Below are 21,082 nucleotides of genomic sequence, written 5' to 3' on the forward strand. Positions count from 1 at the left end.
GAGATCGAACCGAGATCCAAAAAGGTTAACTCTCGGACACTAAGGATGTGACTGTCAGTGTATTTGAATATGAACCGACCCGACTCCTTGCTGCATGTGGGATAATTGATTTTCCATGAATGCAGACCAACGCAGGTAGACGGTTAGACTTCAAGTCGTTGGTGCAGTTGCTCAGATGAACCGTTGACCAGTTTGGTATTTGAAGCCAAATGTGAACTTAGTGAAAGGTTAAAAGTTACGATAGCTATTGAGCGTTTCTGTAACCGTTGTGTGATCTGAGTGTTGTATGTTAATCTGGAACGGTTGTATGACAGAGTGAAGGAAGTCTACAGAATGGACTTTGTTCTATTGTTTTTGACATACTGTTAATAAAGTCGATTATTTGTTGCTGGTGGGTTTTTTCTCCCGTAAGGGTTTTCCCACGTTAACTTTGTGTGTTATATCTCTATGTTGTTTATTTGTGTATGCTCATGCTTGTTCCGAATTCTGTAAATGTTGAAAAAAATTGTATACACTAGTCTATTCTCCCCTGCAAATTGACATAAAGGAAGCGAATTTTCGCACTTGCTTTCCTTCCAGTTTTATCTCACCGGACCCCACCGGACCTCAATCTCTCTTCCGGTATGAATGAATCATGAACTACGGATTGAATATTTGACTCTAGTTGCCATCAATGACAACATCTGAACAACAATGCAGTATTTCTTGCCAACACACCAGTTGTAAGGAAGTACACTGAACCTTTGACCAAGATCAACAAATAGATTAAAGTGCCTACAATCTAACTAAGGCCAATGGAGAACTACTCACATTTGTCAAGACTACCAGATCATATTAAAATCAAGTGGATGTACTTGCGGTGTATGTGATAACAAGGTCCAACCATCAAACAAAAATCCAAGAAAATGATGTGAATATGTGATGCACCTCGTAGAGGAATCTGTCATCCTCAATAATACCCGATCATTAAATAATAGCAATACAAACTGGTCAATTATGCCACAAAATAAATGTTCCACACAAAATAGCGGTGACCAATTGATCGAACAAGCCAATAGACACTCAATCCAATGAGCCAATGAGCAATGCAGCCTAATAAAATGTAGACGGGTTGGAGAAGCAAGCAAACTCTACCGATGAAGAGCGAGCCAGTCTAATGGCCAAAAATGTTATGGGTTGTTAAGACAAGTTCAATCTTTCCAAGAATGAATACCAAATAATATGACTCTGGACAATACTCATCCACATCATGGGCTAGCAAAGAAGATTTTTAGACTGCTACGAAGACAAAATAACCTGGCCACAAATGTTAATTACAGCAAAACCACAGAGAAACCATGGCCAATGATGTGAAAATGCTGGTAAAGTTAAGATAAAAGGCATGATGATATCATTCCTTTTGGCTCAATGTAGACCCTGCAAACTTCACGAGAACACAAATCTAATCAATCAATATCTTGTGGCCAGTTGTTGCTAATAACACTAAATGAAAAAATGCACTGTATAATGATGGATCTGGGAACACCAATCTCTTTCAAACAAGACACGACGTGATGAAGGCCACCCAAACTAAGGGAACTCTTAAAACAACAGAAGATGCTTAGCAGAGAATGAGAACTGATCAAATACATCACCAAATGAGATAAAATATATTGAGTTGAGATGAATACTAATGTACAATAGCATTGCTTAAATAGGCCAGAGTAAAAGAGGTGAGAGCAAGAGACTGATCAAATACATCACCAAATGAGATAAAATATATTGAGTTGAGATGAATCCTAATGTAGGATAGCATTGCTTAAATAGGAAAGAGCAAAAGAGGTGAGAGCACATGAAATGGCATGTGTTTCAATCATATGGGAGGGTAGGTAGAAATCAACTCCCTAGCTATAAATATTAATGCATTTAAGAAATATTAAATGACAACTAAATATTGATGCCTAAAGATATTAAATGTCCAAGTTGGATTTAATCAACTATAAATGTAAAATACATTTACTCTAACATCCAAGGGTTGAGTGCCAACGAGCCAAAATTTGGTTCCCTATGCCCAAATTGGATTCTTTTCAAAACTGATATAACTTTTTGCTAGGGAGTTGGTCTTTTGGAAAGGAGATATCATTGGAAAGATGGTTCCACCAACTTTGTAGTGGTGTAGGTTATTTTTTCTAGATTTTGTTATTTGATAGCATTTATTGTAACTTAAAGTTATATTTTCCATTTTGGACATTTGAGCTCATAAATTTTTGCCATGATCTTTGATTTTTGTGATTCTTGTGGCGTTGCAAAGGTATTGAGAAGATTTATCATAGTGCTCATGCACTTTTTCTTAATTCAATCCCAAATATTATTTATTATGTTTTTTATCGGATGACATATTGACTGAGACATCCTGCTTCCTAGAGAGGTTCTATTTTTTTTTCAAAGGCTTCATTTGCACCATTTATTGTATTTGGGAGTTTCTATATTCATGTGATGGTTCTATCTTTGTCATTTAATTTTTTTATCATATGTAGTTTATAATGAATTTCTTATTTCATCTTTATTGATCATCATGAAGAGGGGGAATTATAAACAAGAGTGAATTGGCAAAATGGCTTGCATAATAATGCATTGATTGAATATGAAATGCAGAATGAGAGGACTTCCTTATTAGGAAAATTATGATGAGGTATGTAAAAGTACCCATGATACAAATACTAAAATTCCTATCTATAACTAAAAGTTAATGAGTTGAATATGACCCTATTATAACTAACTTCTAGATAATGACACCTAGGACCTAAGTTAACTCAACACGTGAATAGGTTCCCACTAATGACTAGTTAGGTAATAACCTCATTCACACTAACACCCCCCTTAAGTGCAACGTAGGGAGATGAAATGACTATGTAAATGATGCAAAATGCAATATAATGATGCAATATGCAATATGGGTCTCACAACAAGGCCATGATGTGTAGACATCTAAAAATGGTCAACGCTTGCGGAATCGTACTTTAACATTGGCGCATAGCCTCATTTTAGAGTTTTTGTGTCGCATTAACATTTCTCCTATGTCACGCACTTGGTCTTTATCATTTGCGAGCATCGAGTCTTTCTTCTGCATTCTTCATTTTTCTCGCTTTTGAATTTGGTCTTGCCGATAACAATCTTTAATCATGATTTTGGTCGATCTTGTCAATCTCTTATCAACTTGTCAATCTCGTCATTTTACGATCGATTTGTCATCGATCCTTGTCCTCTTCAATCATGTCAATTTGGATCAATTTGTCATTGTTCCTCGACGCATTTATCAATCAAATCATTTATCAATTCAAAATCATGATCGAATCAATATCAACTATCCTTTGTCAAGACCTAATTGTCATCCCCGCATTGCTAATTCACCTTCTAGGGTTTCGTGATTTAGTCATTTAACCTTGCTTATCATTTTCTTCCTTTAGGATTAATAAATTACTTATTTATCCTAAGTCTTCTCATTACAATTAAATCTTCATTTAATTGGCTAATTATTCCTCTTTGTGAATTAATTAATAAATGACAAATTATTAATTAATTTACCTAATTTCTAATTTGCATCAATTTCCTAATTTCCAAGTCATCATTTCTAACTTAATTTTCTAATTTCTTAATTCCTAATTTCAATTCTCTCCTATTTTTCTCCTAATTTCATGGGAATGACATAGAAATTTGTCATAATTTGTCATAATTGACAATCAATCAATTCTTGACATAGAAATTTGTCATAAATTGTCATAAATTCTTGACATAGAAATTTGTCATAAATTGTCATAAATCCTTGCATAGCAATTTGTCATAGACATGTCATAATTTTGCTATTCTTGATTTGAATTTCCATTCGAATCACTATCATGCTAATTTGTTCATCTCTCCAATTCTTCTATAAATTGGATGATCTTCATCAATCAAGGCTAATTGGTAATTGCTAATCAGATTATCAAATTTCTAATCAATCACGCTTCGAGTACTTTTGAGCAATTTTCTTACCTACTTGCTTTCAATCATGTATGTGCACTTGTAGGTGAGATCCACAACCAAACTATTTGAAGAGGAAAGAAGAACAATGGAGCCGCATGAAGGAAGCATTCATACCCACATATGGTTTGCATAGTATTTACTTTGAATGTTTTATCTTTATGTCTTTATTGAGTGTGTTTTAGGATAGATCATTACATTTGAGCTTTCGTGATTGGGCTAGATTAGTATTTTGATTTGCATGTGATGATTTCTAATTTCCTAATATGAAATGCAGAATGAGAGGACTTCCTTATTAGGAAAATTATGATGAGGTATGTAAAAGTACCCATGATACAAATACTAAAATTCCTATCTATAACTAAAAGTTAATGAGTTGAATATGACCCTATTATAACTAACTTCTAGATAATGACACCTAGGACCTACGTTAACTCAACACGTGAATAGGTTCCCACTAATGACTAGTTAGGTAATAACCTCATTCACACTAACACCCCCCTTAAGTGCAACGTAGGGAGATGAAATGACTATGTAAATGATGCAAAATGCAATATAATGATGCAATATGCAATATGGGTCTCACAACAAGGCCATGATGTTACATACCCATGTACAAATGATCTCTCATAAATGAAGAAAAGGAGAAAACCTAGTAGGACAAAACTCCTCTCCAAAAGAGAAAATGGAAAATAGATCATATAGTAGTGAATGAGTGATGTATGGAGGTCTCATCAATATTATTTTCTTCCTTCATGAAAGATCTATAAAATGATTCACATACACACTACAAATATGTTAAATATTTTTGATGCGTAAGGGTTTTGAAATTTTTGTATGATCATCAAAAAGAGAATCCCAAGTCCCAATGAATTAAAAAAAATAGGGAAGCCATTAAAGCTTTGTATAAGTTGTTGTTTCATAAAATGTTTGAACCTTCGTAAAAGGGTTTACAAGTAGCATACACTTGTGTTGCACTTGATCCTTGTTGTTCCACTTAACCTTTTTCTTCTATTGGACAAAGTAAGAAAGATCACAATGAAGATCATATTAGAGTATAAGACAAGAGTTGTTAAAACATGAGATATCTCTATTACCTTATATTATTTAGGATAATTAGTGATAGTTAATAATCATCATGATAATGTCATGATAGTCCAAGTAAGGCTACCATGTGGAATCTATTAGGAAAGTAACAAGAAGAAAGAGAAATCCAACAAATTGAAGATCACTTGAAGTCTCAAGCCACTTCAAGGTTGAGGTTGGTGTCAAGAGTGATGCTACTATCTATAAAGGATAATACACAATCCAAAAGTCATGGGAAGACAATCACAAATGTACAATCATAAATAAAGAATGCACAAGTTTGTTGGGGATCATAATTTTCAAATCATGTGTAAAAATGCCTCAAGAATAATCATATAGGTGCATTACAATATAAGTCAAGTGATATGTTTTGATAATACCACACTAATACATTTGGCCTAAAATTCCGACAGAGAAGGTATATTATGAACAAATTTGTTTTTTTTGAAAAATTACCCGCATTCGTCGGAATTCTGACGATAATTCAATATATGTTTTCGACAGAGAAGGAATTGGCAATGAACTTTGTGCTTTTTTTCAAAAAGTGCCCGTGTTCGTCGAAATTCCGGCGACAGCGGGCATTACTTAAAAAAACAACAAAAGACCAAGACATTTCAAATCATTTTCGCGGACTCTTCCCATTCTCACGTTGCCGCCCCAACAATGTACTCTCGCCCAGAGTAAGCGTGAACCGTGAACCGTGAACCGTGAACCATGAACCATTTTGACCGATTAATGCCAGCTCCAAGCATTCTCAGCTCATGGAATAGGGTTTGCGAAAATGGGAGCAATGTCGGCTCATGCAGGAATCGGGCAGGTGTAAAGCTCTGTCAACATCCTCTGGCCTATGCGAAAATGGGAGCAATGTGATCGGCTCATAGAATTGGCAATGCTCCCGAGTATGAATCATATATCGTATGGATCGACATCCTTTTTGGGGATTTTTTTTTTCTTCAAAAAACAGTTCATATGTTTTGTTTTATGCTCCCACATTTTGCAGACATATCTACCAGGGCATTCACAACTACAACATCTGAAAATCTCCCTTAATGTTTCGATTGATGGCCAGACCCTATTCCAAGGTTCCAATCTTGGATGTGTACGAAGAGGGTGCTGGCAATGGTTGTGGATTTTGGTTGTACACCTACCATGTGCATTTTCCTTAAGGTTTCAAAAAGATTTTCAACAAATCTACTTTTTGTATATCGTGCATTCCATGAGACGCCATTTTTGTGAGGAATTTTAGCAGTTTGAATTCCTTGTTCATGTCTTCACAGTATTGAAAGTTTCTAAAGCATTTTAAAAGGTCTATTTTGTGCAATCCCAACGATCATTGTGTTCGACTAAAGACCAATAGGCTTCATTCCCCTTCTTTAATTCATTCATTAGTATCAGTCACCCATCTATTTTGCACCTGCAGATAGTGATGTTTTTGATTCTCCATTTGCCTGGGCGTAGGCGTAAAGCTCTGTCAACATCCCCCAGCCCATGCGAAAATGGGAGCTTTGAAATGGCACGCCGACTGTTTGACAGACTGCCTCACAAAAATTGGAATTTTTTGAACAAGGTATGAACATCTATCATAGGATAAATAATAGAGGAATTTTGTTACATGTTGTAGCTACAATTGCCAGGGTACATGTTTTAAAGATGTTTTATATCATAGAATCAACATTCTAATGGCTATTTATTTTTTAAAATTTGGATATCGTATTCCCAACCGATGTCTATTTTCATGAAACTATTCCTTTAGGCAAGCAAAAAAAGCCTGAAAAAACTACACAAGGCTTAAACCATTATTCATAGCCCCTAGAAAATCTCTTCATTACCGAAAAAACCTATTCATCCTTGAAAACATTATTCACACCTAAAACATTGTCCATGCCTAAGACATTAATCGCAACATCAAATAATATTCATAGTGTAAATAAACACTATTCATGTTTAAACAATTGTTCATAGATTCATTTAACCTCAAAAATTACTCTATAAGCTCTTGAGTCCAAATTTGTTGTTCTCTATATGAATTATGGGGTTTGAAATCTATTTAGTATGATTGTGTAATATCCCTTGTCCAATGATGACTAAAAAACAAGGAATATTGGCTATCAAATCTGCAAGAGTCCTCAAAAAATGGGCGTATGATGATGCAACCTCAAATTCCTCTTATTTCATATCTAAATCAAACAAATGTCTCATTGACAGTCATAAATACATGTTATAGGCAGCTAATGTAAAATTACATGGACTGTCACAATAATGAAGCAAAATCAAACTTCACTAGATTATTGACATTTCATCAAACATGTCATGCAACCTCTGAAAACATATTAAAGCTACAAGCCCATTCAAATCTTATTATAAACCAGTTCCAATGCAATCATAGGATCTTTACATAGGCTGACTACCAAGAGATATGCTACTGATTTTTTGAAGACATTAGACAGTCACTAACTGAAACATATATCTCAAAATTACAATGAAAGAAGAGGTTTGAAGAATTTGATTAAGCTATGCCCCAGTCTGGCGATGTAAACACCAACATTACTCATCCAAAATAAAGCCATGTTAGAGTTATGATCTTCAATACTTTCTCTTAGACAAGAGATAAAATTAAAAAATCACATGATTACTACAATAAATTTATTTTCTTATTAAAAATATAAATAATTCCATTAGATATATATTCCACATAAAGAAAAGAAATGATGAAAATCATTTGTGTCTTAAATAATTAGATCAACAACTAAAAATGGGAAAATAATATCCCAATTATGACTCCCTAATTAGTATAAGATACTATTTCCAATATTATACTAAGGATAAATATTCAAAAAGTATAATAATTACACTAATACATATATCACTCTCACACCTTCCTTAATTTGATATAAGGTCCCTCTATCCAAATATGAAGTCTCAAGGGAGTTGTATGTGTCAATTATTCAAGCTTCTTCTAAATCTATTCCAACCTCTTCTTCCAACACATGTCTTGATGATGGTTGAGGATCTTTAAACTTTGAAAATATGAATGAACACACTCCTCTAGACATGATTTAAACACCACATTTAATTATACACATGGATGCAATGGACATGATTTAGGATGTGTGCAATGAAGTGTGGAGGTTCATGAAAAATATACATTACATTTTTCTAAAGAAGATGAATGTCATGATTTGGAGATTAAAATTCAACAACTTATTGTAGTTCTAGTAACATTTAAATAATAGGTGACAATGAGTTATACACTCATCATATCCCTTCTAAATGACATTTATAACCTATTATGTTTTTATCTTGCAATATGACATCGGTAGCTTAATTACCTATTAGGGGCTCATTGTCATTCATGGTACTACAATTTCATGTGCAATCATACTTGGGAGGCAACGTAATAGCCTAGTTCTTCTCATCTCTACATTGTGGAGCAAGAATAATAGTTGTCAATTTTTCCTCTTTTTTAAGGATCCACTTTACCTTTGTTGATTTTTATCTTTTATAACTTGATATTCTTTCTTGCATAGAATTGTCCTCAATCCGCATTCTCTCCTTGCTTGGACATGTGTGTTCCTTAATTAGGACCTCTTTCATTGTTTTGTAGGTAAATAAACAAATACATCGACCTCTCCTCTCTACTTATACACAAAATGGCTAATTGAAACCACTTCATATACACAAAATGTCTCCTTGCATTGATCGAGCCTCAAAAATGTGACACCCTTGTTCAACAAGGGTTGATACTCTACAACATGATGCCTATCATTCATGAGCTCAAGGTGGTTGCTTTCTGTAGGATTTTGCCAAGATCAAGGGCACAATGAAAAGCATAAAAGAGACAATAGAATGACAAGAACAAACTGTATTCTCATCAATATGCAAATGATCAACTGGATTAACCAATACAATGAATAGAGGCCTGCATATATAGGCAAGGCCATATGGATGTATGAGCACACAAATATGACATGTTGCTCAATGAGAAACAAGGGTAGGTAAGAAATACTAAGGGTAGGTAGGAGAAACAATATAATATTCCACAAGAGGTGGATGACCCACCGAATGTGGAGTGTAATAGCAAAATAAGACCACAAAAGGTAGAATTTCTCCTACAAGCTCTATCCCTATGTGCACACTTCCCTAAGTGTCTCAAATCCAAACTACGAAGAGATGCATTATCCTAAGTTAACTTAAGTAAGTGTAATAATATCCAAAATGAATATTTATTTACACCAACACCCCCCCTTAAGTGCAGCTTAGGGGAATGAAGACTCAAGTCAACAATGCAAGATGGGTCCCGGCTACTAGGCCATGATAGGTACCCATGTACAATATGCAAATGCAAGCAAAACTATGCAATGCAATCTCTCACAAACGGAGAAAGGAAGAAAACCCAGTGGGAAAAAAAACTCCCCCCCAAAAGAGAGATGAATGTACAAAAGACTCTCAAAGAAGAAGGACAAAACCTCAAAGAGGAAAAAGTCCCCCCCATAAGCGAGGAAGGAGAAGTTAGCTGACCTGCCCTAATGACACATCCCGTACGCAACTGCTGGCACTTACTCTCGGTGAAAGGTTTGGTGAATATGTCAGCAACCTGCTCTGCGGTAGGACAAAACTACAAATCAATGACCTGCTCCTAGATGAGCTCTCGGATATAGTGCATATGAATCTCGATGTGCTTGGTCTGCTGGTGCTAGACCAGGTTCTTCAAGATCGCAATAGCACTCTGATTGTCGCAATGTAGAACTGTCAGCCGTGGAGTGGTGAATCCAAACTTTGTGAGAATCTGCTGGAGCCAAATGGTCTCAGTCGCTGCGTTAATAGCACCTCGATACTCAGCCTCAGTCAAAGAGAGAGAAATAGCATGTTGCTTCTTGCTCTGCCAACAAATGGGGCCCGAACCAAGGTGAAAACTGTAACCAGAAGTAGACTTATGATCAACTAGATCGCCAGCCCAATCGGAGTCTGTGTAACCAAATAAGAGAAGTCCTGTGCCTACTGCATAGTGAATCCCATAGTGATGTGTACCCTGGATGTAATGAAGGATGCATTTGGCGGCTTTCCAATGAAGCTCATGGGGTTCCTGCATGAAGCGGGAAACCATGCCAACTGCAAATGAAATATCAGGGCGTGTATGAGTCAAGTAGATGAGACTACCCACAAGCTGATGATACAAAGTGGCATCAACTGGTGGAGAAGAACACTGAGCCTCAAGCTTGACTCTTGAAAGAAAGGGAGTCGGAGCAGGCTTACAATCAGCCATATGAAAGCGTGGAAGTAGATCAAGAGCATACTTGGGCTGTGATAGAGTAATCCCAGAAGGTGACTGTGAAATCTCTATCCCGAGAAAGTAGTGCAAAAGACCCAAGTCAGTCATAGCAAATCTGTCATGCAAAGTAGATTTGACCCTACTAATAATGGATGAAGTACTCCCTGTAATGATCAAGTCATCAACATAGAGCACAAGTATCAAGTGAGAGTCATCCTGTCGCAAAATGTAGACATTCGGATCGGAATGACACCTGGTGAATCCTGCAGAGAGAAGAAAGGAATCCATCTTGGCGTACCATGCCCTGGGGGCCTACTTAAGGCCATAGAGAGATTTCCTTAGTCTGCAAACCAAGGAAGTATCCTGGATGAAACCCTGTGGCTGCTCCATATAAATCTCCTCATCAAGATCACCATGAAGAAAAGCACTCTTCACATCCATCTGATGTACAGCCCAACCATGAGCTATAGTAATAGCAAGTGTCAAACAAATGGAGTTCATCTTGGCTACAAGTGCAAAGGTCTCAGTATAGTCAACACCTGCAACCTGGGAGAAACCTTTCGCAACAAGCCGAGCCTTATACTTATCCACACTACCATCCACTGCAAACTTGGTCTGATAGATCCACTTACATCGAACCATCTTTCTCCCCTTAGGAAGATGGACTAAATCCCATGTGTTGTTCCTCATCAAGGAACTATACTCTTCCTCCATAGCTTGGTCCCACTCAGGAACCCTTGATGCTTCCCTAAATGTCTATGGATCGGAAGCGGTAGCAATGAATGCATGTGGAAGATCCTGATGTTGTGATTCGAGTTCTTCATGTATCTGAACTATCTCCAACAAGAGAACCTACGGACTCAAGTGTCTATCAACCCCAATGAGGTCTAGGTGGAGGGGGAGAACGAGGCTCCTCAACTGCAAGTGGACCCTGCAGAGGTGTAACCCTGCAAGCCGGAGTTGAGGGAGTCTCATCATATGAATCACTAACATCACTATCCACAATGGAGGAAGGTGGAGGAAGTGGAGAGGCTAAGCTAGGAGAGCTTTCCTCAAAGTGAACACTCCTCTCAATGAATACCTCATGTGTCTTTGGATCCATCAATCTGTATGCCTTAACACCCTCAGGATATCCAACAAATATGCAAGGCCGACTTTGAGGTTCCAATGCCTTGCATTTTTGTGGAGGAATGCGAGCCCATGCTGGACACCCAAAGACTCTGAAATGTCTCACAATCGGTTTCCTACTAGCCTAAGCTTCAAAAGGAGTAATACCTTGCAAATCTTTGTGAGGAACCCGATTCTGGATGTATGTGGCACAACTGATAGCCTCTGCCCAAAAGGCGGGATCAAGAGAACGTGCATGTATCATACAGCTAGCCATTTCTTTGAGAGTTCTATTCTTGCGTTCTGCAACCCTGTTCTATTGTGGAGTGTATGCTACAAAATGCTGAAGATCAATCCCCTCAAATGTACAAAAATCCTCAAGTCTTTTGTTCACATATTCCCTTCCATTATATGTGCGAAGAATCTTGACCACTTTCCCTGATTGCTTCTCCACACGAGTCTTGAAGTCCTGAAATCTATCAAATACTTCACTCTTATGAATGAGAAAGTAGACCCAAGTGAAGCGGGAGTGGTCATCAATGAAGGTAAGAACATAGCGGGCCTTACTAAATGAAGGTGCTGGAAATGGACCTGCTACATCGCTGTGAACAAGTTGAAGAACTTCCAAAGCTCTCCAAGTTTTCCCTTTATCAAACTTCTCTTCAGGATGCTTGCCCATGGAACAACCTGAACATACACCCTCGGAAAAACTGATTCGAGGTAGACCTGTGACCATGTCTTTAGTGCTTAGCTGCTGAAGATAGTGGTAGTTGAGGTGACCAAACCACTCATGCCATAGCTTACTTTCTAAATTTGAATGAGTAAGAAAGGCCCTAGAAGGTGAACTTGGCACAAAGTGGGAAACTGAATCTGGTGTAAACTCAACCTTTTTCCCATTCCCATAGTGAGTGATTTGGTAGATGGAGAGAAGGTTGGTAGACAAGTTAGGAACATAGAGAACATTCTCAAATGTTCCATCATCCATGTCAACTGAACCTTTCCCTTCAACCTCTACTTGTGTGTCATCACCTATGTAAATGTGAGGTACCTTAGATGGCTCCAATGAAGAAAACTACTCCTTTGTAGAACCCATGTGATATGAGGCACCCGAGTCAAGTATCCATTGCTGTGAAGAACCTGTTGTAGCCACAAATGCTTGCCCTTTTCCCTTAGACTGTGAGGAAGAGGAAGGAGATGAATCCTTCTTTGTGTAGGCGGATGGAAAGTTGATGTTGTTTTTCTTAAGAAGATTGGTTAACTCATCAACTTGCTTTGTGTGGCATCGATGCTCATCATGACCATACTTCTTGCAATATGCACAAGTTGGTTTATCCTTCTTAGGTGGTGTTCCCTTCTTGGAAGAGGATGAAAAATCGCCTTGTGATGGAGAGGATGACTGCCCTTTTTCCTGGTGTAGCTTAGACTTAGATTGCTTCTTCTTCTTGTTGGAATCTTTGCCTTGACTTCCTTGATTCCCTTGATTTGCCACCAAAGCCTTGGACTTTGAAGACTCGAGAAACCCCATGTTCAACAACTTAGATTGTTCCAATATCAACATTTCTGTGAAAGCATCAAATGAAGGCATAACATAAGAAATCCCCACTCTCAAACGATGAGTTTGGAAGCTAGATACAAATGCTGCATATTCTGGTGCAAGCTTATCCAACAAGTTGAATATCAATTGAGCATCCTTTTTGTCAATTCCACAATCCTTAAGCTTTGCTCTTAGCTCATTTGCTTTGGTGACATAATCTTGGATTGTATCAAAACACTTGGGATCCAAGTTGGTGAGCTCATTGTCAATCTGATAGCCTCTGATTTCATCAACTTGTCCATACAATTTCTGAAACATATCCCAAGCCTCTTTGATTGTTTTACACTTCTCAATGTGAAAAATGAGGTCATCTGATACATACTTGTGTAAGGTTCCAAGAGCCATGCAATTCTTTGTGAGCCATTCTAATTGAGCAATTGGATCAGCCGTAGGATCAGGTGGTGCTGTTATTGTTCCATCTATGTAGTGTGTGAGACCCTTTTCCATTAGTTTACTCCATACTTTAATTTTCCATGATGCATAATTATGTGGAGTTAAAGGTGGAAATTTATTAGGACTCATTGCAACAAAAATGGAAAGAGCACAAAGAGAGGCACAATCACACAAGACACCCTCCCAAATTCACTCAATCAAAGAACCCCCCCCAAATGTGATGATTTTGGCACTTTATAAGTAGTACGTATACAATGGGCCACTTGCAAAAAATGGCAAAGTGGACTTCTGATTTACAATTTTACAACTACCTCAATAAGGCCAAAAGAGTCTCAAACTGATAATGCAAGAGATCTAACTAAGATCCAAGCAATTTACAAGTACCTAATAGGCCAAATAAGACCAATATCTGAAACTACAAATTCCACTCAAAATCTCTGAAATTTGATCATAGATTCTGAAAGTAGACAAAAAAAAAAAGCACTTTCAAAAAAAATGGCACCTGAAAAGGAGGTCGTATGAGCTCAAACAAGGCCTTTGAAGTTGCAGAATTGAGGATTGGATAGGTACAGCTGAGAGAATCCAAAATTTTTGAAAAACTTATGCACCAAAATAAAAAAATAACCACACCACTACAAAGATCATTTCAAAAAAAAATGCACCAAAAAAGGAGCAAAAATGAGCAAGATATGGCCTTTCAAAGTTGGACTGCAAAACTGAAAAGCCCAATGGAGAGGGGTTAAAATTTTTCAAAAAATGCTGATGTGGCGCTGACGTCAGAAAGTCACTATGTTAAATTTGACGGCCATATGACCGTCGCAAAACTTCGCCTCACTGCTGATTGGGCGTCCGTACTATACGGACTGCTGATTGGGTAGGTGACTGTGCAGGCCGTATCGTACGAATTTGCTGACATGCGCGATGACCTGGTGGCTTTGCACGGCGGGTGACGTGTCATATGGATGGCTATTTGAGAGCCACGTGGCGGGGTCCTGGAAGTCGACGGGGCTCCTGCGTGGCGGCTGGAGGTGACTGGATAGTCACCGCAGGTCTCTGCCGACGGAGTCGGTGTCCCAGCCGACGGGAGGGGGCTGCGGTCGCTGGAGGAGGAAGTCACGTGGACGGGACGGGATGGCCGACAATGGCGATGGGGACCTGCATGGGCGGCATCAGCAAGCGGGGCGCGAAGATGGGGAGGTACGGAGGCGGCAGCGGCGGGTGATGTGGGTCTGCGGCACCTGCAACACCTGCGACACACAGGTACGGTGTACGGGGGGGTCAAAATAGGTTGACTTTATAGTTGAAATTTATGGAAATGGCCTCCCGGATTCAACGGTGATGTCCAAATTGCTGTATGACGCCCCCAAAAAATGAAGATCCCCAAATCCAAAAATAGAAGCCTTCCACGATGTCTCCAAAAACCAATCAATGAAGCCCCAATAGCTCTGATACCATGTAGGATTTTGCCAAGATCAAGGGCACAATGAAAAGCATAAAAGAGACAATAGAATGATAAGAACAAACTGTATTCTCATCAATATGCAAATGATCAACTGGATTAACCAATACAATGAATAGAGGTCTGCATATATAGGCAAGGCCATATGGATGTATGAGCACACAAATATGACATGTGGCTCAATGAGAAACAAGGGTAGGTAAGAAATACTAAGGGTAGGTAGGAGAAATAATATAATATTCCACAAGAGGTGGATGACCCACTGAATGTGGAGTGTAATAGCAAAATAAGACCACAAAAGGTGGAATTTCTCCTACAAGCTCTATCCCTATGTGCACACTTCCCTAAGTGTCTCAAATCCAAACTGCGAAGAGATGCATTATCCTAAGTTAACTTAAGTGTAATAATATCCAAAATGAATATTTATTTACACCAACACTTTCATGCTCAATAAAAATATGATCAAAACTTTTTGTAGTTTCGCCACCATCATAATATCATTTTGTTATTGTTAACATCATACATCCTCATGCTACGCTGGCATTCATCGGGCTCTTCAATTTATTCATGTTTTATATGTTAGTGACTACCTTTAACTTATGAACCTTCAAATAAATCATCATAATGACCTTTATTCATTCTTTATATGTTAGTGACTACCTTTAACTTATGAACCTTCAAATGAACCTTCAAATAAATCATCATAATGACCTCAAATAAATCATCATAATGACTACCTTTAATTTTTTATTGTTCCACCCTACAATTTTGTATTTGAGGTATGTAAAATAGTTGCTCTATAGAGTTTTTTTATCTCTCTGCATTCTTTTGGTTGCCTTCTGTGAGATTCTGCCAAGATCAAGAGCTCAATGAAAAGTACAATAGAGACAAAATATAGGACAAGAATAAACTATATTCTCATCAATAGAAAATGATCAATCAAATCAAAATTACATATAATGTAGATGAGCCTGCTTATATAGGCAAGGCTAGGGATATGTGAGCACACAAACATAGCATGTGGCTCAATAAGAAACAAGGGTAGGTAGGAAATAGGTGTGGGTAGGTAGGAGAAATAAAATAATTGTTGGTATTTTTGATGTTTATGTTGTGATTGTCATTGATGGACACACACTTGTATTGAGATCCCCTTTATATGTATGAGCTCATGCTCAACCGGTATTTGTTCCAACCAGTATGTTGTATTCTAGTCTTTAGACTAGTGGTGATTTTGCAGAATGTGTTTCCCGGTCTAAAGCGGCATGCCGATCCCAAGCGGTTCGCAGATCACAAGTGGTATGAGGAAGCAAAGCGGCACAACACATTCTTACCAGTCTTCATTTTTGTCAAACTGACAACCGACATTTTGTATGAACCAGTAATACTTTGTGATGAGTTACCAACCAGCATTTTGTGATGAGTTACCAATCCACTGATTGGTTGACGGTGCCGACACATTGACGGTGATTCTTGTGTCGTGTTACTGAGTATGTCTAGATTCATTGAACCTAGGAAATTGTAATGTAATCCTATTGGACCGACATGAAATCAGATTCCTTTAAAAGGACATCATGTCTAGGGTTTTTTGAGTTGTTGAAGAAGTTGTGAATAGGGTTTATGTTGAGCTAGGGTTTAAGGTGGAAGTGCAGAGCAATCTTATGAGAGAAGATCGAGTTGTAACTGAGAGAGAGATAGAGGAGACTAAAGTAATGCTGGAATGCATTAGCTGTGAGCAATACTGGATCTAACCAAGCAATTTGTGCTAGTAGATAGATCAAACACTTGTTGATTACTCACATCTTTGACAAGTCTGTAGCCATTAACCGGGTAGGCCTCAAAGCCTTTGTAAAATCCTCTAACAAGATGGTTCACACATGTGAATCTAAAATCCTCTAACAAGGTAGTCTTTAATTGGACTTATCTCCTAACAGAGATTGAGATTCCTAACAGGATCAGTTCTGGTGAAGAACATTGTAAGACCTTAACCGGTCTGGTTTCTATTTTGTAGATAGTGACTTGTGAGTTCCGTCTCACCGTGGTTTTTCCCAGTTGGGTTTCCATGTCAAATATCTTGTGTTATGGTTGTGTTGCTTTTGTGGGTGAATGTTTTATTCGCATTTTGGTTTGTATGTGTGATAACCAGTTTGATTGTTAGACTGCTCTACCGGTTTACCTTTAGACTGTGTAAGTGTTTTAGTGCAAAGATTTTTGGCATACTAATTCACCCCTCCCCCCCCCCCCCCCTCTTAGTATTCATCAATTGGTATTAGAGCCAAACTTTCTATAAGTTTAACCACTTGGAAAGAGATATGGGGGAATACACATTGAGGGAGCTTACTCAATGGCTCACTAAGTTTGAGCAAGCCTATGATGATCTTATGGTCAAATACAAGGCATCTCAAGCAAAAAGAAGAGAACATGCAGAGAGGCTGATGGAACTATCTGAAAGTAGTTCTGAAGATGAAGCTAACATGGAAGCTTTGATTGCTGAAGTGAATAAGCTGAATGATTCAAACTCCAATTTGAGATGGGAGTTGGAAGGACTGACTGTTCGGTTTAGCCAAGAGCTTGAGAACCAGAGAAAAGCTAAAGATCTGGTAAAAGATAGAGATCATGAGATCTCCAAGTTGAAACATGAGATTAGTGTACTAATTGCTCGCCTTCATGAGAGTAGAATGGAAAAAGAAGACATGCAAGGAGAACTGAACATTGCCATCTCTGAAAATGCAAGTCTTATGGAGACAAACACTACTATTTCCAAAGAACTCTTTGAATCAAAGGAAATACTAGCTAAGTTTGGCAAAAGTACAGTCAGGCTAGAGAAAAAGCTTGAGTCATCTAGACCGGCAAAGAATACCAATGGTCTTGGTTTTTCTGGACATGAGGAAGGAGAATCCTCAGGAACAAATGTTGAAGCATCAAAGAAGAAACTGACACTCAAAGGAAAAGGTAAGCAAAAATTCAAACCTGTTTGCTTTAACTGTCTTAAAGAAGGACACACTGCCAATGTATGTAGGAGCAAAGCCTACAATAATTTTCCTTATTTTATCAACAATGTACCTAGATCCAATAAGTTCAATGGTCATTGTTATGCATGCAACAAGTTTGGGCATAGAGCATTTGAATGCAGGTTTGTAATGGATAACACTGGAAGATATCCTCAGAGGACCAAAGGAACTGGTCCTGAATCTTTTATGAACTGGAACCACAACCGGTTTAATGTCTTCAATCATCAGTCAAAAAGCGGTGGTCATCAAGCAGCAACTGGATGGAGAGAAAGTTGTATGATCTATCATGGTCATGGTCACACTGCTGCAACATGCAGAAGGAAGAATGGAAACATGTACAATGGACCTTGGAGAGCACCTGGACTTGTTTGCTATCACTGCAACAAACCGGGTCACATTGCAAGATTCTATAGAAGCAGAAAAATTATATCTGATAATATACCGGTCACTCAGGAAGGAGAAATAGATGTTGAAAAAGTTCAAGAAGACATGAAGAAAATATGGAAGAAGAAACCGGTTTCTGCACCTAGTGTGGAAATATTGGAACCAGCAAACTAAGCCTCAAAGGCTTAGGGGGAGCAAACGACAAAATGATTTCGAACCCTCGGTTAACACCGGTAAAAGACCTTAACCGGTATGCTACACCTGTCGCTTGGCAGAAGACTGGAAACGGTAAAGAGGCAAATTAGGGTTTACGCCCTAATATAGGAGCATTAATGATGGTAGGTGAGAGACATGTATAAATGCATTTTTCAAATCATTTCTCACTATCCGTTTTTGAGCAAAGAAAAGTTTTCAAGTGCAGAGCAAAGAAAAGGCAATTTGAGCTTAGATTTCGAGAAATTGGAGAGCTTTGAAAGAGATTCAAATATAGTTTGCAAGCGGTAGTAGAGAACTCAAAGCGGCGATTTGGCATCCGATGGAGAGCGAAGTAAAGCAGAATCAGGAAGCCCTAAATTCATGTTTGAAAGGTATTTTTCGTGTTCTTGAAATACTCTTCAATGGCTTCCGCATCTAATACCAGTTCAAGCACATCCATTGAGTTAGAAAATTTCATTCAGAGGAAGTCCAAGTATAATGCTTTGTCACAAGTTCCAGCTGGAGTCATAGTCAAAGAAGGAATTTCAGACTATATTGATTGCAAGATAGAAGACCTAGGGTCCTTAGCCATTCATACTCAATTAGGTCTATTTTGCGGAAAGGACAAAAGGATCAAACCGGAGTTTAGTATATTAGAGAAGAAGAAACTCCATAATGCGGTGTATTTTCTGGAAGATTTCATAGAGGATCACATCAGAATCATCTTGAGCAGAGTCCATGGTGACAAGATGTACCTGGAGAGAACGCATGATATCACGCCTGAGGCAATTCATGCAGTCACCGGTTTTTGCAACACAGGGGAAGTGTCAGCCCTGAGAACGGTAAGCAAAATGGAAATGACCAAGCTCACCAGTTCGACAAGTGATTCATGAGGTATGACAATTAATCCTATCAAGGATGAACTGGTAAAATACGCCTGCATGGTGATAGGCTACAAAACATTCTCAGCCAACAGGATTAATTCTATATTTGCTACAGCGGTAAATGCCACTTACCGAATGATTATAGAGGATAAATCATTTGACTTATGCACTGGTATGCAAAGGCAACTCTTGTTAAATCTCAAGGAAATCAAAAAGGACAATTCACTGAGATTTAAGTTTGGACAACTACTGGTAGGGTTGTTTTTCTATTTCCAAGGCTACTTTCCGGGTGTAGGAGATGTCCAGTGGTCCCCTGACCAACCGGTAACCAAGCAAATAAAGGAAAGTGTGCAAGCCATTGGAACCGGCTACCCTAAGATACTGAACAAATACTTTGATGAGTTCAAAAGAAAGATGAGTCAGAGGATGCGAATCTCAGGTGACATAGTGAAGAAGTATGAAGATGACATCTATTTCACTATTCAGGTGGACAAATGTCTAATGGAGGCTGTTGAGCCTAGAATGGATGAAGTGGAGCCTATGGGCTATGAGGTCATGTTTGACATGCTGGAAGGGTATGTTTCAACCCTTATTTCCTCGCCTCTTGATCCAAAGGCTAAGCGAATCGGAACCTACTTGGAGAGGATCGCACCGGTTGAAGAACCATCAATGAAGAAGGGAAAAGAACCGGCAGCCAAGAAAGCTAAGGCAGTTCCTATGGCATTAGCACCAGCTACCACTGAGACTCCAAGAGTGACCAAGCAGTCACCAACAAAGAAGAAACTGGAGGTAACACCTGCAAAAGTCTTCGAAAGAAAGAGGAAGACTAAGGCAAATGAACCAGACTTCGAAGAAACTGAGTCTGATGAACAGCCAAAGAAGGCTAGACAGACCAAGAAGGTGAAGAAGAATGAACTGACAACATCCGCATCGGTAAATATAGATATCTCCTCTTACAAACCATTGACACATTGTCAAAGAACAGTAAAAAATATTAGGAGAAAGTTACTTCATGATTTAATTGATTATTATGATGATTTCAATAGTGAAGAAAAAGATGAAGTATTGCAGGAAATCATTCTTTATTTATGCAAAAATGACCGGTCACCATCAGAGATTAAATCTCAGACACCGGATTCATTGTTTAAAGCATTGGATAACAAATGGCGCATTACCATTGAAAAGGAACAAGAGATTAGGGAGAAAGTTTTTGCACATTACTTCCCCAAACTCTCAATTTCAAAATTATTTGATGTGTTAGATCAAAATAAAGGTCTCTTCTTCACAAGGAGAAGAAGACTCTGGTTATTGGAAGGGAGAGTTGATGATGTAGAAAAGGATACACATCAACACATGGCCCATGCTATCAGCTCTCACAAAGCTCGAATGGCCAACCTCCAAGCGGAAAAGGAACCGGTTATTTCCAACCGGATGAAGTTTTTGATGAGGAAGGAAACCTGGTGGAGGAACCAATCGACACCATAGATGTCGATGCCCTGGATATAGAAGATGTCACTCAAGACATACCTTCTGAGGGAACTAAATAGGGGCAGTAGGCCGATCAGGTTGGTGAACAAGCTGTGGACACATAGCAAGCGGCAAAAGATAAGGAAGAAGAGAAAAAGAAGAAGGATGAAGATGAGAAACAGGAAAAAGAGGAAGAGAAGAGAAAAGAGGAAGAGGAGAAAAGAAAAGATGAAGAGA

This window comes from Cryptomeria japonica, chromosome 6 (assembly GCF_030272615.1).
Source record: "Cryptomeria japonica chromosome 6, Sugi_1.0, whole genome shotgun sequence".
Taxonomy (NCBI): domain Eukaryota; kingdom Viridiplantae; phylum Streptophyta; class Pinopsida; order Cupressales; family Cupressaceae; genus Cryptomeria; species Cryptomeria japonica.